The sequence below is a fragment of the Parasteatoda tepidariorum genome, chromosome 6 (assembly GCF_982258835.1).
Source record: "Parasteatoda tepidariorum strain Cologne lab strain chromosome 6, Ptep-v5.0, whole genome shotgun sequence".
NCBI lineage: Eukaryota > Metazoa > Arthropoda > Arachnida > Araneae > Theridiidae > Parasteatoda > Parasteatoda tepidariorum.
The window spans coordinates 2,469,608-2,486,471 of NC_141760.1; the positions used below are offsets into that span (position 1 = coordinate 2,469,608).

Consider the following 16,864-nt stretch of genomic DNA (forward strand, 5'->3'; position numbering starts at 1 on the left):
TTGAAAAATCCAACAGTTCCCTGTGCGAAGCATTTTTCTATTCTGCCTGTTAGTTTTTAGTCTAATTAAAACCAAACTTTAATCTAGGTTTCATCAACCTTATGAGTCAGAGGGCCGCATACAGACAAATCCCGTAGGCCACACATCTGCTACGTAATATAATAGTCAAGAAATTTTGTTAGCCGGAGGGAAATGAAAGTTAATTTTGGAGTATGATTTATGAATTCTAATGTGTTTGTATTGTGTTAAAATTTGAATTGATTTTATGCATTTTTGTTGTTGTTTGTAACAAGCAGAATATCATTTTTTAGAGATACTATGAAAAACTGCTGCAAGGAAAGGAAGAAAAAAAAGCTAGTTACATTCTAAAAATTAATTATAAGAGGGGTGAATGCAACTGCTTAGTTTTTTCTGAACAAAATCTGGTGAATCTGAAACAAATCAGGTCAGTTGAACGTAACAGTTGTATGAGAGTCCATTGCAGCAAATCTTGATTAATAATATAATATATTGTTAGTCTATGTGGTCTTGTCATGGTGATTAGAAGACGCTTTTATAATTAGTAGTCTGAAACACAGCGTCAAAATCATAAAAAGGGCTCACTCTGTGTTGGACTCTTTCGGGAAAATCGAATTGTATGTTCACGGGATTTCAGTTTATACGTTTTTAATATTGAAAATGTGCATTATGAATTTTGTAAAACGCTACTTATTTTATTTATCGGAATTCAAAAAAAATTAGTTTGAAGATGTTAATTATTTTATACAATTTAATTTTATTTCCTTTCATTCACTCTACTCTTTGCATTCCATATAATTCTTTTTAGAACTCATATAAAAACACTTTGTAGCTTAAATCTGAACTTGCAATTTTTATTGTGCATTATATATAGTGGAGGGCTTCCAATATGTTAGTGGAATGATAAATAAAGCAATTTTTTTCCATTGAATCTGATTTCATTCATTTTTATTTATTTATTATGCTCATTTTATAAAGCTTTACTTGAAACAATTGTAATGGATTTCTCAAATAAGTTTATGTTACCGAAAGGTTGTATTTGGTTATTTCGATCATTCCAAAGATTTAAAACTAGTTTTCTTCAAATTTTTGGTGTTAAACGAGTGTATCACTCATCATAACTAATTTCTAATACGCATTTGATTTTAAAATGCTGGTTTTAAATAGTGTATAAGTGAGCTGATTCCAAGGTTTGTACACTTGAGTTTTCGTGGATGAAGATAGTAAAAGTCTACAAGTTGTCCGAAAAGCATGGAAAGAATCAGATATCACGAGAGAGCCGTGGTGGCTCAGGAGATAGAGCGCTTCCCTTCCAATGAGGTGAACTGGATTCAATCCAATGGTATCAATTATAATATGGCGAATAATAATATCCCCAAAACGTTATTTTTTCTCCATTTACTTTGCTTTTTAGTAGATAGGATACGTTTTTATTTCAATTAATGCATGTAATCGAACCATAGTGGCTCAGGGCATAGAGCGTTCGCCTTTCAATGAGGTGAACCAGGCTTTAATCCTAGCAATGGCTGGTCGATACGAATTTCGCACCCGACTCGCCTCGACCACAATGCTGACGTAAAATATAATCAGTGGTAGACGGATCAGGGGTTAGAGCCCCTTTGCCGTCAGGCTAACTTTGGCAGATTTCCGTGGTTTTCCTCTCCATGTAATGTAAATGCTGGTCAGTTCCATGAAAAAGTCCCCACAAAGACAAAGACTCGAACCGGGAGTTCTCTTGTCTTCTGGATTGAGTTCAAAATGACAAGGCTACGGAGTTGAACATTAGCAGTCGTATATCCAAAAATTGGGTCGGTTGTTCAACAACGGTTGTACATTAAAATATCACGAGAGAGCTCAGGGGACAGAACCTTGCCTTCCAATAAGGTGAACAGGGTTCGAATACCAGCAATGGCTGGTCGACGCGAATTCCACACCCGGCTCGCACCGATCACAGTGCTGACGTGTAAAAATATTCTCAGAAGGTCGATGGAAACCGAGTCTGGAGCTTCAAATTTTCTCTTATTGAATGCGTCTTTTGAAAACATTTTCAGCTTAAATTTTTGATCCTATGTGTATTTCTTGAGATTTCCATACTCTTTGGACACTTTGTATATAAATGTATCATAAGATATTGATAGACACGCCATTTCAAACTATACAAAGTCGTCACATTCATTCCGGCATATCTGAATACAAATTAAAGTAAGTATACCTGAAAACTTTTCCACTTCTGTTTATAAACTACCCGTTCTTTGTAGAGAGTGAAAAAATAAAGGTAAATAATCTGCGACCACGGCAATGACACAAAACATTTCCATGCTCAATTAATAGAAACTAAATAAATAACAAAATTTTTATTTTTTGGGTGATCCAAATTCCTTCATTCTTTGAAAAGTAAACAATCAACTTTTTGCAGTTCATGGTTATTACGTGGCGTCATTATTCTTTATTTAATAACAATTCTTTATCAATACTTTAAATAATTCTAACATAAAAAAGAAAAACAATAAAAAAGTTACAATTTTAAAGAATAATAAACTCTCACAATTCTCTATTTACAGGGAACATTCAATGTTGTTTGCTTAAAGTGCACCACTTTATTAGATTCTTAATTTCCAAAATGTATATTTCATATAAACTTTCATTTCTCGATGAAAATGTTACAATATATGAATTCAGTGGAAAATATTTTGTATAAAAATGAAAAGTTTGTTTTAATTCAACGCGAAATCGTATGTTAATAACAAAAATATGCTATCAACTCTTCTTCTATCATTTATTAAACTGGCTATTTTCGAATAGCAGTGTCAGAAATTCTTGGAGCAGGACTCAAGGAAATTGACTCATCATTATTTGTTGCCTTTCACAGTGGATCATTTTTTGTTGAAGTTTATCTCATCCACTAGATTCAGTATCATTTGGCTGCTCGGTTTGTTAAAATTTACCATAATCGATGCAATTTCAATCCGAATAAGTTTTTGTAAAAACCCTATTTCTATTTTAGCTTATTTGTTATTTATTTTCAGTGGCATCTATTACCAAAATTATTATGAAGCATCATTAGTGACAATAATAGATTTTTTACGGTTTTCCTTTTCTCCATTCTTATTGACTTTCACTTCATAACTGTAGATTTTATTTCAATTATTGTTGGTTTCAGATTACTAAGTTTTAAAGAAATGTGCTTCAAAGGCTTCACTCTATGAGCAAAATAAATGCGTTTTTATTTTTTTTTCATAGAGTGAAGCTTTTACATAGGGAATTCGTTGTTCAGATAACTTTAGAAATGGTTGTCCTCGCGTGTACCTGACATTACGAATTAACGATAAAGAAAGTGCCATGAACTCCTCTTTTAATTATAAAGAGCTGTACAAAAACAAGCATTATATTTTAAATATTTGAAAAAGGGAAAAACATAATCGTCTACATTATAACAATGGCTAATGCTAAACTAGTGAGAAAAATGCATTTTTCAGACATTTCTTCCAAAAGGGCTGATTGAAATGTTTGAACGATTTTAAGAAGGGCAACTAAAATTGCCTGCTGCCTTTATTTTTGGGACCCTAGCGCAGGCGGTTCAAGAAATGTAAGAGGGACACACACGGAAAAACTCTTCCTCTTACTATTATCGGTAAAAGAAAGGACTTTATTTTATTCAGTTCTTAAAGGAAGAAGAATTTTTCCGTCGATATTCAGCCATGAGAAGCAGGATAAATATTAAATAAATAAGTTCAAAAAGAGTGAATAGGAAAGATTCTATGAAAATTCTTTTGGGATTTAAGAAACGATACAACCTGTTTAAACAAAAAGAACGAAATTCGTGTTTTAGAAAGAAGATGATTACCAATTCAACTCGATTAGTAGTCACATTATTTTACTCTTGTTTTTGTACAAACAAGAGTTCGTGTTTGTTTCTTGAGTCTTTACAATGATTCATTCTATGACTCTCATGTTTATGAATGGCAGCCAGTCCACATGTCGTGGTCATTTATTTCATTAAGTTTTTGTCTTTAAATGTTCCACTTGTTTTTGTACAATTTTCAAGAAGCGATTAATGTCTTTATTCAGCATGGCCGATTCAGTCTCCGTGGCCATAATGATACGCGAGAGATTGTTAGCGATAGAGTTGAGTTGTCTGATCTTGGTGCCCGTGATGATTCTGGAGTCAAAAATCCGCTTCCAAGCTCCAGTCATGTAATAGAGAGATGTTACAAGTAGAAGAACAGTCGCCGAGTAGAGGGGAAGCAACAGACTTCCACGCATTCCTTTAATTCATATTTTTTTGAATGTCTTCTTCTTTTGTCTAAAAGGATTAGAATAAAAAAAGTTTTGAGGGCAACACCTACTAGAAAAGAGAATAATTATAAGTTTCAAAACTCATTATTGGTTTAAAAATTTTTTTTCAAACTCTCGGAATTCATGCGACCCTCCCACGGAACCATAGAGTTCCGCGGAACACTTTTTGGGAACCGCTGCTTTAGTAGACGGAGTGCTGTAACATCTTTCATATCACCCCCCCCCCCCAAGTGCAGTTTAGTAGTGCGAAAGTCGACTCCATTCTTAATTTTCCCCACTGTGCGCAGTTATTTACGTTCCTTCGGACTACTGAAAAGGTTCGTGCAAAGGCCTTCTCTTTTCCAGGAGGTGTTGCGCAGGACTTATTATTATCAATAATAAAAATAAAATTATCAATTATTCTGAATATTTTATAATATTCTGATAATTACTTTGTTTCTAACTTGTTTTCTTAAAGTTTTTTCCATTTAGAAATGTTCATCCTATTTCGAGAAATGTTTCAAATGAAATGCCATCATTTTATTAATACTAACAGTTTTTTTTTTTTTTTTAATCTTTTAAAAAAAGAGGCCAGCTGCAAGATTTCCTATAGGTTTAATATTTGTTTCATCAACGCTTTGAAATCAGACATAAATACACACCATTTTTAGAATTCCTAAATGTTTACCCATTTCTTCCATATTTTCTATTTACCTGTCATGATTGTATATGACCTGAAATTATTTCATCCGTCATTATTGTCTCATTCTCAGGCCCCATTTTAAAATGTCCTTTGAGCGTGCTCGGACATGATCACCAGCCCTCAAACTTGTTTTCTGATCTCTTTTACGCAATTCGCTTTTCTCAACACTGGTTACTTACGTATTTTGTTTACAAAAACGGTGGTATACTCTTTGTGAAATAAAGTTTTTAAAACATAAAACTTTATGCAGCATCCGGTGAAACCTTGTTACTGTGAATGACTGAAATGGGTGACAATCACATGGTGACGTTGGGTAAATGTTCGAAATTTATACTAGATCTAGTGAAGTGCCCGATATACATTTGCCCGGTACTCCGAAAACTGATGTTTCTCCTAATCTATCCTCAGTAGATATTAAAATATCGAATATAATATCAGCGAATAAATTAATATCCAATCGGATATAACAAATATTTCGGACATTCAGCAAAGCGACTTTGTTGACATTCACCAGTGAAAGTCGACATTTTCCTGATTTCGGTCATTCATGGTAACATATGTACAGTTCGATTCTATTCCGTTTCGGCAGGCCTATAACCATCCCACTTATGGTTAGGTACCTAATTACCACAATTAATTATGCATCTCCGTTGTCAATAATAGTGTGCTGATATTTTTTTTAAGAAACGCAATAATTTCTCTTAAAATGCGTATGATATATAATGGTTGGGAAATAAGGAAAATTTTGCTGAATATTAGTTAGTCATCACCGTTCATTTTTTTTAAAGCTAATTATTGACAAAGGGGGAGATTTTCTAAAATGACTTCTCAAAGTGGTAAAATGAAAATTTTGATTTAATAATTAAGCTACACTATTCAACATAAGTCTCAAAAGAGTAGACTATTCTGAAAAATTTAGAAACACGAAATGACTGCTTTAAAAGAAATTATTAGTGCAAAAGGCTTCTTTATGAATTTTAGATCGAAATCAATAAAAATGGAGTATTTTAAAAACGAAATAAAATGTAAGTACAGCTAATTCTTTGCCATTCAGGTGTAAGCAACTTAGTTTTAAAAAAGTTGTTTTACTGGATGATTCCACTGACGATGCACATTAGCCTGTTTAGGTATGTCACTTATAGGTATTACTTTGCTTCTCATGCTTATGACTGCTTATTCACTTGATATTTCCGTTTTTGCTGCCAACGCGCAGTTCTCTTAAAAATATATATGTCACGGCGAAAGACCGAAATCGGTGGTTGTTGACTTTCACCGGTGAATGTCGACAAACACCAAATACTTCGGTGAAAGATCGAATATTTCATTACATTCTTGTACATTCGGACCCTCACCGTTGTATGTCGACAATCACAGATATGCTTTGGTGAATGTCCGAAATATTTATTACATTCGATTTGATATGAATTTATTCGTGGATATAATTACATTTATTCGATATTTTAACCCTACACTGATGTTTTTTTAAGGTTAAGTGCGACTGCCCGGTATACATTTGCCCGATACTCCAAACACTGATGTTTCTTCTATACTATCGTCAGTAAGAATTAAAATATAGAATAGATATAAATATATCAAGTAAATATAATAATATTAACGAATAAATTAATATAAAATTGGATATAACAAATATTTCGGACATTCACCAAAGCGACTATGTGATTGTTGACATTCACCGGTGAGAATCAGAAATAAGGGTATTGAGCAAATATTTCGGACATACACCAAGCGACTACGTGAATGTTGACATTCACAGGTGAATGTAGACATTCTCCAGATTTCGGTGTTTCACCGTAACATATACATAAGCGTCAGTATATTTAATATAAACACTCTGCCAAATGCAGACAATGGAATCTCAATCAAGAGATTATTTCGCAAATTAAACACTTCAATTCAAAATTAAAAGAGACATTACGTGCTCGTTATGCATCGTCGTCCAGTAATCTGGAATTGTTAAGTAACCCATCTGATAAATAAATAAAGGTTTGCATAGAAGCCGCTACCTTCATTTACATTCTGCGTGTCAGACAGTTTGGTCACGCTCACGTGATGTGTTAGAAGGTAAAAGAAAAACCAATTACCAAGATTGATTTCAGGGCGAGCGAAGCGTGGTAAATGGTAACCGTCCTCCAAACTGGACGTTTTTCGGACTTACGGCGATGGGACATTGTCGAACATTATGAACATCGATCCATGTTTAATTTGATTGTTGATTGATAACTATGGTCACGATCTCGGCTACAATGAAGAATATTTATTAGAATGGATCGTTAAAAAGAGTTATTCTTCTTCATCCAAAGCTTTATAAAAGAATAGTTAATATAGAGTTGCAGCAGGAAAAAAAAATACTGCATTTTTTTCTCTCGATAGTTTAATTGCGAGTGCCGAAAATCGTATGTTGAAGCTAAAGTACGCACAATTCTTAATTGGAACTTTACACGCAAGTTCCAATTAAGAATTACAAGTAAGAATTAGTAAACACTAGTGAAGAAATTGTGATGCTAGTCTTTTCCATCAAAAATGCGCAGTTTGTGCATTTTAATAATTTTTCTTCATAATATAGAATTATTATAAATATTTTATAATATTCAGAAAATTATTTCATTTCTCTCTTATTTCTTAACATTTTTCTAAAATGAAGACCTTCTTGAACACCTTAAAATATTTATCCTATTACCCATAAAATGTTTATCAATTAAAATGCCTTACATTATTTATATTAATAATATGGATGAAATATAATCGTTTTTGAAAAGTGGCCACCATAAAAAATACTACAACTGGCCTGTAACAAAATTTCCTAATTTTCTCTACATTCAAGCGCTTGATTTATGATGGATCCGATTTTCCTCGTTGAACAAAACTCGTCATAAAGTGTTTTTGTTTAAATTAATATAAATGTCTCACTTAAATAACACTATATTGAAACTGTTTTTTCCATTTGAATGAATTTAAGAAAAATAGATAAGCAGTAAGTGAAGTAAGCTTTATGCAAGAAGCAGTGTGTTCTTCTCCCAAATAATCTCTATTTTTAAGAAGTGATCTACTATTTTAATCCAAAAGCTGATATTCTTTTATACTAAGTTACAATAATCATTACTTATCTACTTAAGATATTAGTATTCATCAAAGCAAAGTATTTATTCAGTTATTTAGATGTTATCCATTTTTAAACATACCATCAGTTTATTTAAAATCGTACATACCGATCTCTTAGGTGGAGGGAAAGTAAGCATTTCAATACCTTATGACACTTTAGATCAGTACAAAATTATTCCATTTCATGGTGATTAGATAAAATGATGCAAAAGAAAATTAGCTCTTCTTATTATAGAGACGTTCTTGCTTAAAAGAAAAGAAAGAAAAAATAAACGAATCATGTGAAAAAGTACGATAGACAAAATAACTAAAATAGGCCCTGAAGATTCTAGAATAGTATTTCTAATTTATGAAAATGTTTTATGTAAAATCAAATTAGAGGCATTAGCTTTAGATAGTGGTCACCATTAGATAATACCATGAAGTAAATTGTTTTGGTACTAATAATTTACGAATTGTAAGAGGTAGAAGATCGGTTTTGTGGCAAACGATACAGGACGGGTATTCCAAATCAGCGGCGGGTTTTCGTCACCTGATCATCGAAAGACATCGTCTTCACAGAACCCTTTTGCGGTAGTATATCTGCTCCGTGGTCGTATATCCATCATCCCCTTCATTGTCAATTATGGAAGTGAAGGCTGGTGACCTTGATTCATTCATTGATTAAACCCAATCATTTGAAGATTGGCACTTAGTACAGGAAAATACGATCGTTAGAATAAAAGTTACTCAGGCTGATTTTTTTGTTTTTGTTTTTCTGACTTGTAGTATTATTAAAAAAGTTTAGTATTCATTTAACTTCTTCAGCATCCCTTCACGTGGTGAATAAAAAATCGTATAATATGAAAATATTTTCTTAAAGATGTTTTCAGGCGTTTTAACATCAACATTTTTAGCAAATTTTTAAAAAAAATATTAAGAAAAAATCTGCATAAGAAAATAGAATGAAGGTGTGATTATCATATTTCAGTTGTTTCATTGTAGCATTTTATGTTTTAAAGTCATTGACATAAGTGACTCCATAAAAAGGCAAAAGTTATCCCAGATAAACGCTTACAACAACTATTGTTTTGAGACAGGATCTGAGAAAATGTTGAATACTTTTAGAAGTTCTGAGAAAGGTGTCATAAAATACATTTTCATGTTTTTTTTATGTCAATTTATTAGCTCTACCCATTATTTAATTTAAAACACTTTTTTTACTTTTTAATTTTATGAAAATTTCAGGACGCAATCGTGGTAGACCCATTCCTTCAATCTTTATTCTTTTGTAAACATTACTTTGCCCTCCCATCTCAAAAAAAAAAGGAGAAAAAAATTCACACACATAACTGACAAGTTTTTCTGCTAAACAAACAACGTATTTATTTTTTTCTTAATTATTCATTAAATTGTTCTTTTATCATTCTTTTATCACTGAACCAATTCAACTTTAGAATAAATAAATAAAAACATTTGAATGAGGTGGTAAAGATGAAATCAAAAATTGAGATGAAACGTTGGAAAATTTTATAACTTATTGTATTATTTTAATCTTAAATCCCGATAAAATATAATTTTTGCTTTAATATTGTTCATCATTTCTTGGGAAACAAACCAAACTTTTGTTTTCCAATTCTATCTCAGTTTATTTATTACGAAACGAAAATTGGATAGAAGCACAGTCATCTGATATAATTATAACTCTGCATAATTAATATCGTTTTGGCTGATGTATTTTTTACCTTTGGCGTGTTTTATGACTTACGCGCCTTACTCTCTCTTGACAGAATTAAAAGAAATATGGTATTATTTTGCAGGGAATTTTTAAATGATTAATTATCGTATTATGTTTGTTGTAGTATTAGAAAAGATGAAAATGTTTTTTAATTCTACTTCCTGCGTGCTTTGCTCACCAAGCGTTGCGTCTTTGCTCTTTCCTCCCTTAAAAGTCGATATCTTAAAAAAAAATCATTTTGCTTAGTTGTTAATTAAGATGATTAAAAATGAAGTCAAAATGGTGAGTTCATAATATTAACAAAATTTCTTTCATAAAATCATTCACATAATTGTATAATCTTATATAATTATGTATAATATTTTTATGAAAGAAATATTTTGTTAATATCGTTGTCTGTGAGCTTTTTAGTCTGGGCATAACTCGAAATGTTTGTTTAAGAAAATGAACACACCATTTTGACTTCCTTTTTAAATCTTCGCTTATGAAAACAGTTCTGCCTTTGAAGAATAAACATATAGGTCCAAATAAATTCGTTTTGCAATGTCGTTCATTTATCTAAATCATTTCGTACATTTCTTTTAAATGAGTCTTTTTTTTTAAAAAAACTTAAAAGGTTGTTTTTAAAAGGTTTTCACGGTTCCTATAACTTTATAATAGTGACATCGTGCGATCGTTCAGTGTTCTGAACACGAAGATATCATCTGAAAAGTTACGTCTGTATTATACCTCCGATCACGAAGTCTGGAACTTTATCTCGTCATCCTGATGCTTAGTGTTTAAATAAGTAAGAACGAAATTCCTTGTTTAGTTGTTAAATTTAGGTTGAAAAGGCGCATTTGTCCATTTTCTTAAATACGCATTTTGAGTCGTACCCATTTCTTAAACACACATTAACGAAATGGACGATTACCTGGATTTGAAGAATAACCCACTGAACTGGGGCGTTTTTTAATAGTCTCAATTCTTTTGCTCATACTGTATCATACAAGGTTATCTTTATGTGTTGTAAACAAAATAGATTACTTCTTATTGTGTTTATAAAGGAAATAAAAGTTTATAAAAGAAAATAGCCTTTTCAGTCTATCCATTCTGTAATTATATTTCAATACCTTAAAGTACATTGTATTTTTACAACACATTTAACAGTTGATAATTCTTGAACGCATACTCAAATCTTAATTTTTTTTTTTTATACCATTGCATTTCTTCAACATTTTCCACACACTTTCGTCATTTTAAGTTTCTAAGTCTGATAGTATTTTAAGTAGCAAAATAAAATGAAACGCAGAACAAAAAGATGCGAGAAAAATTCTCTAAAAAAATCACTTAAAACGACAATCACTCTTAAACAAATTGAAATTTCAAGAAAAAGAAGAAGAAAAAAAACTGAGTTTAGTTCATAAATGAAAATGGCTCTTTCAAACTCTGTAGTTGTATTCCTGCAAGTCAGCGCTTCAATGATGCTCACCATTTAATGGATCGATTGTTATTTCTATTTTTTTTTTATTCCTTCGTACTCCTTACCCCACATACCTGATTTCATTTTAATTTTCTAAGTCTTACGGTTCTTTTTTTTTACATTAAAATAAAATGTAACGAAAAGTTGAACACATAAAGAAGTGGCGGATCAGGAAGATATCCGAAGTGTCATTTGCCAATTGGTCTGAATATTTTTTTTTCCATATAGTTTTCTCAGAATTGGACATATATCGTATATTTTGTCTATTTTGAAGGAGTTAAGCTATAAATTATCGAAAACTACAATTTTTAGCTTGAATACTCTCAAACGAAAAGCATTTTTCACTGTAAAAGGTTGCTTTTACTTAAGATTTTTCCGAAACTTTAGAAGCGTCTATAAAAGAATTTTACAACATTTTTCAGGATATCATTTTGTTTATGGAATTAGAGCTTCAACGAGAAATCTTATGAAATGTGTCATTATTATTATTTAAGTGTCTTTAAACCAGCTACGAACATTTTGCGGAAACAGATTGTAAGCTATGGGAACAGAAACATAAGGAATATAATTGTGATATGATAACGCAAGAATGCAACTATTGAAGAAATGGATAATAGAAAACATTGCATATTAGTAAGTTTAAATGATCATCGGCAACTATTATTTTTAATTATATGATAAATAAATAGGTTGAATGAGAAGTAAAAATTTTGTTTGTTCTGTACAAGCTACTGTCTTTTTTTTCCCTTCTTTTTTTTAAAAACTAGCAAGAGAAACTGAAGAAAAGATAATTCACTTCAAATGAGTTGAAGAAAAAATAAAAGAAAATCTGTATTCGAATGAATGAGAAGCACGACAGCTGTATTAATGTCGATAAGGTTTGAAAAAAAGAATCTTGTTTAATCATCTTTTGAATTTAGACAGAATAGAATATGTGTTCTATTGCCATGGAAACTTTTTGTTGTAATTATTATTTTGAAAGAGGACTAAAGTTTAGGAGAAAAGAAACATGTTATTGACAGAATCTGAATTGTAATAACATTTATTTTATAAATAAAATGCCTCTGCTTGAGGAAATCGCACAAAATAGGAATTCTTCTCTTTGTAGTAGTACTTTATTTGCGTCGAGCAATGAGCTATTGGCGACGGTCTTGAGAACTTTCCTGAGGATGATCCAAAGACATATTATCCAAATTTTGGTAGCCAGACGATCAGTGCAAAAAGTCTAGTTCTCTACGATTTAGTAGTTTAACAAGGACCAATACCGCACACCCTCTGTCTTTTCGCAGACTGATCAAAGGGATTACCCAGCGTATCTGGGGATGCTTGACTTCGCGCATCAGTCTGAATAAGGATTATTAGAAAAGCCTTTAAATTTCAACCCTGTAAAAACAGGTTTTGATATTTTGTACTCCGGTCTTCTTGATAGTGATAACAACAATTTTCTCGAACCCATTCCGATTGCCTTATTTTTTTCTTCGCTAACACAAACTGATTTTGGACCTGAAAATTTGATATTAAAAGCAATCACCATCTTGCATTCCTTTTAAATGCTAGAAAAGGAATTTAGATATTTATAAGGGATAGCTGGTTATTTCTTGGGAGAAAGACGAGACCACTTCATCTTAAACTTCTTTAAATAACTAAAAATTTTAATGTCCTAAAACAATTGAATAACCAATAATCCATTTGATGCAAATGAAGATACCGATTCATTTATTTGTTTTGTATAGTTTGAAAGTTAACTCTTTATAGTACGTTAAAAATTCAAAACATTCCGTTTATTTATTTACTTTCTTCTTTTATCCCTTTTCGAATTGTTTCAAAGAGAACTATTTTATTTTTGAACCCTGCAATTGTTTAATATGCAGTTCCTTAAATTCTTGTAAATGATGAGTGTTGAAAAAAAGAATGCTTCAATAGAGATTTCGAGAAAAAAATCGAATTTTCTTTCACCTGTTATCAAGGCAGAATAAAACTTGATTGAAAATTGATTAAAAAAAAAAAAAATATTGAGTTTCTTTGTGTTGCAGTGCGTAGCTTATCAAATATATAAAAATCTCATATTTATTGTTTGGCGAAAGAATATGGATTGCAAGTGCATTTTAATCTGCTGGAAGAGCTTTACTATTTCTTGAAGTAAGATTGAACAATAATTAATGTCCATTAATGAGAATCGGGATTTTTATTTTTTTTCATTATGATAAATGAATGAAGAATCGAATAAATAAAAAAAAGTCACTTTGGAAATACTTTTAGCAACTTTTTAAACATTTTTACTTATTTTTATTCAGGATCTAATAAATTTTGAATACAAGACGGCAATTTTTTTTAATAGATATACAATGAAGAGTAAATTAATCTAGATCAAAAAATTTACTAAAACATGGGTGGAACAAGTCCTTCTTTATTATTGATATAAACTAACTGCACATTTTAAAACGTATTTGTATTTAATTAAACATGAAACTAAATAAATGTCATTGAAATATATTTGTGATCAGCAAATTGTTTTACATGACGCTAAATGAAAATTATATTTTAAAGGCCACAAATAATTCCTTTTTTTAATTATTAGTCCATTTTCAAAAATTATAATTTACATACATTCCCTTTTAATTATTTCTTTATATAAAAAGCTTACATTATCAATGAAATCGGACTTTTTAGAACACTCTAAAATTATATTTATCATTTACTAGATGAATACCCAATGAACGACACTACAAAATCATGCACAAAACTGAACAATTAAAGAGAGAGTATTTATGAATCGGTGAAAGCATCAATATGGGTATGTTTAATTCAACAGAGCTTTTCCTTCTCTCCTTAACATAACTAATATGCTTGCATGATTATTATTTTCACATCATGCAGTGGTAATTAAAAGTAGAGAAACAATTATCAAATATATCGGTAATGAAATAGCTCGGAGACAACTTTTTTTTCTTCTTACCCTGATCACTGAAAATGCCACTTACCTGGTTTTCTATTAAATTAATTCATGAAGCTGAAATAATTTCAATTCTTTAAATTTATTATTATTTGTTGCCCTTTCCCGTGGCTTTACATTATTATATTAAGAAAAACACGCTTTCTGTAGTTCACTCCATCGGCATAGGAATTTACAGTAATGACGTGATGATATTGCTCGCGGTTAACTTATGATTGTCAAAATTTACCACTGTCAAGTAAATTTATCTAGTACACGCTCCCTTCAAGGGGCCGTAAAACACGTATTTCCACAGTATAGGTATTAAAACTGCTTAGTATAGGTTTAGTTTTAATAATCATCAAAAATATCATTATAATATATTTTATATCTATATTATTATACATATTGCATACATAACCCTTGAGTTTTGTGAGAAATGCATTTATCCATGGCAATAAACTAAAGCCGAAATTTTAAAAAGAAACAAAATTCTTATAAGGCTTTAATCCTAGCTATGGCTGGTCGATACGAATTCCACACTCGGCTCGCAGCGACCGCAGTGCTGACATAAAATATCCTCAGTGGTAGACGGATCATGGGTTAGAGTCCCCTTGCCGTCAGGCTAACCATGGGAGGTTATCCTCTCCATCTAAAGCAAATGCTGGTTAATTCCATCAGAAAGACCTCCACGAAGGCAAATTTCACCCAATACTTGATTCAGGAGTACCCTTGTCTTCTGGATTGGGTCCAAAATTACAAGGCTACGGAATTGGATCTTAGTAATCGTAAATCCAACAAACTGGCTCGGCTGTTTAACGACGGTTTAAAAAAATACATATAATCAATGTAAATTAAACATCATTGTCGTATGACAATGTATGTATGGCAATTTTTTACGCTTCGTCTAAACGAATAAGTACTTGTACTCCATTAATTTTGAATTTTAAGGACATAGCTTATTTCCTTAAATTCAATGTGCTTATATTATCTAAATTAATAAACAATCATTAACATCAATAATAGTATGGCAATTTTTTACGTTTGTTCTAAGCGATCTAACACCCTTTTTCCATTAATTTTGCCTTTGAAAAAATTGCTAATTTTTTTTCTCTTTTTCAATTACCGCTGATTTTAAATTGTTTACTTTTAGAGAAACATATTTTAAAATAATTACTATAAACAAAATAAGCAGGATGTATAAGATAATTTTATAAATATTAATTTGATGACATAATCACGAATGATACCACGTTATAGTGTTGTTCTTTGAAAATATCAGACATAGCGAATAAAAATAATTAAATATTAAAGTATGTGCAATAAACTTTTTTTGATCAAATAGAGCTATAAACTAGAAAACATAACTGCTGTTATCATTAAAATACGTAAAAAACTGTATCGCTAATAGTAAAATTTAAAACAATGACTAACGCTTAACTAATCAGAACTGTTTCGTTTTTCAATTATCCCGCTCGAACGGTTAGTCGTAGAAGGTTCTAATGTCGACAGTGACCTTTCTTGTGCTTCGAACTATCTGTATGAAAAATTTCATTGCTTTCGATTGGATGGATTAGAAATCCGTAAAGGACACACACACACAGACATTCATTTATATATATAGATAGAGACATAGAACATTTTACGAGGTTATTTGACTAAAATTTCTTTCCTTTCTTATAATTTTTCATTGTCATCAATACCTCCAACCAGCGAGGGTAAAATTAATTATATTTTTACATAGACAATAGCTTCGGTAAGGAATAAAAAAAATAGTCTCGAAATATTTTTTGAAAGTTAAATAAAATGTTGCATATTGCATTAGACTTGCAGTCTTAAGAGGTTAAAAATTAACAAACACGTGTAACAAACTACATCACATAATTGTTTAAGCATATTCATATAAATATATACTATGATTTGTTTATGTAAGAAAAAATATATTTAAGTGTACCTTAAAAGAAATATCATTTAAAAATTGCCGATAAACGCTACATTTTAAAATGTTCTAGAATAATAAATACCTAAACATTTGAACCAAAATTATACCTTTAATGAATAGCTTGTGCTTTAAGTACGGCGTTGAAATACATTTACACTGATTAAAAAAAAGTTATATTTTCTTACGGATTCGCTCTTGATAACGTTTTATTTCGGAAAAGATTGTCTTGAACAAATTCAAAATAGAATGACAATTCTAAAGAAAATAAAAAAAGCTATACCTTGTCAAAAATACATGTCGATTTCTTCTCACGATGTGTGTCTCTTTATGATAGAGAATTCTCTTCAAAGCAAGTTTTATCACTTGTAGGAGAGATAGGGTTACCATAGAAGTCGCCAAATACTTCACGTTATGAATGCGCTCGCCATTGCTTTGCAATCATTTTTCTCTTCTGAGGAGGAATACTTTTTAATCAACATCAAAGGTTAATGTCGTATAAAAATCCCAGTTTTAAACTATTATTCAGATTTAGTTCCACACATTAAGTTACCGATTATATTAGGAAAATTTTAAACGTAATCATTTTACAAATCCACTAAGCCGTTTTTATATTTATAATATTTTTTTAAATTTTTATAAGGATTTTAAAACTCGTTATTGTCAAAGGGTACAAAAAATGAATCCCCATCTCTATG

The 16,864-nt window shown here is 30.9% G+C and overlaps 1 long non-coding RNA gene across 1 annotated transcript; it reads right to left on the minus strand.

Moving 5' to 3' along the window:
• Positions 1-2,357: 2,357 nt before the first annotated feature.
• Positions 2,358-16,582, minus strand: LOC107437244 (uncharacterized). The gene is made up of 2 exons (XR_002376619.4): positions 16,450-16,582; positions 2,358-4,321 (listed from the first exon to the last, which is right to left on the minus strand). It is a non-coding gene; the product is annotated as an uncharacterized LOC107437244 (long non-coding RNA).
• Between the last annotated feature and the right edge of the window lie 282 nt (positions 16,583-16,864).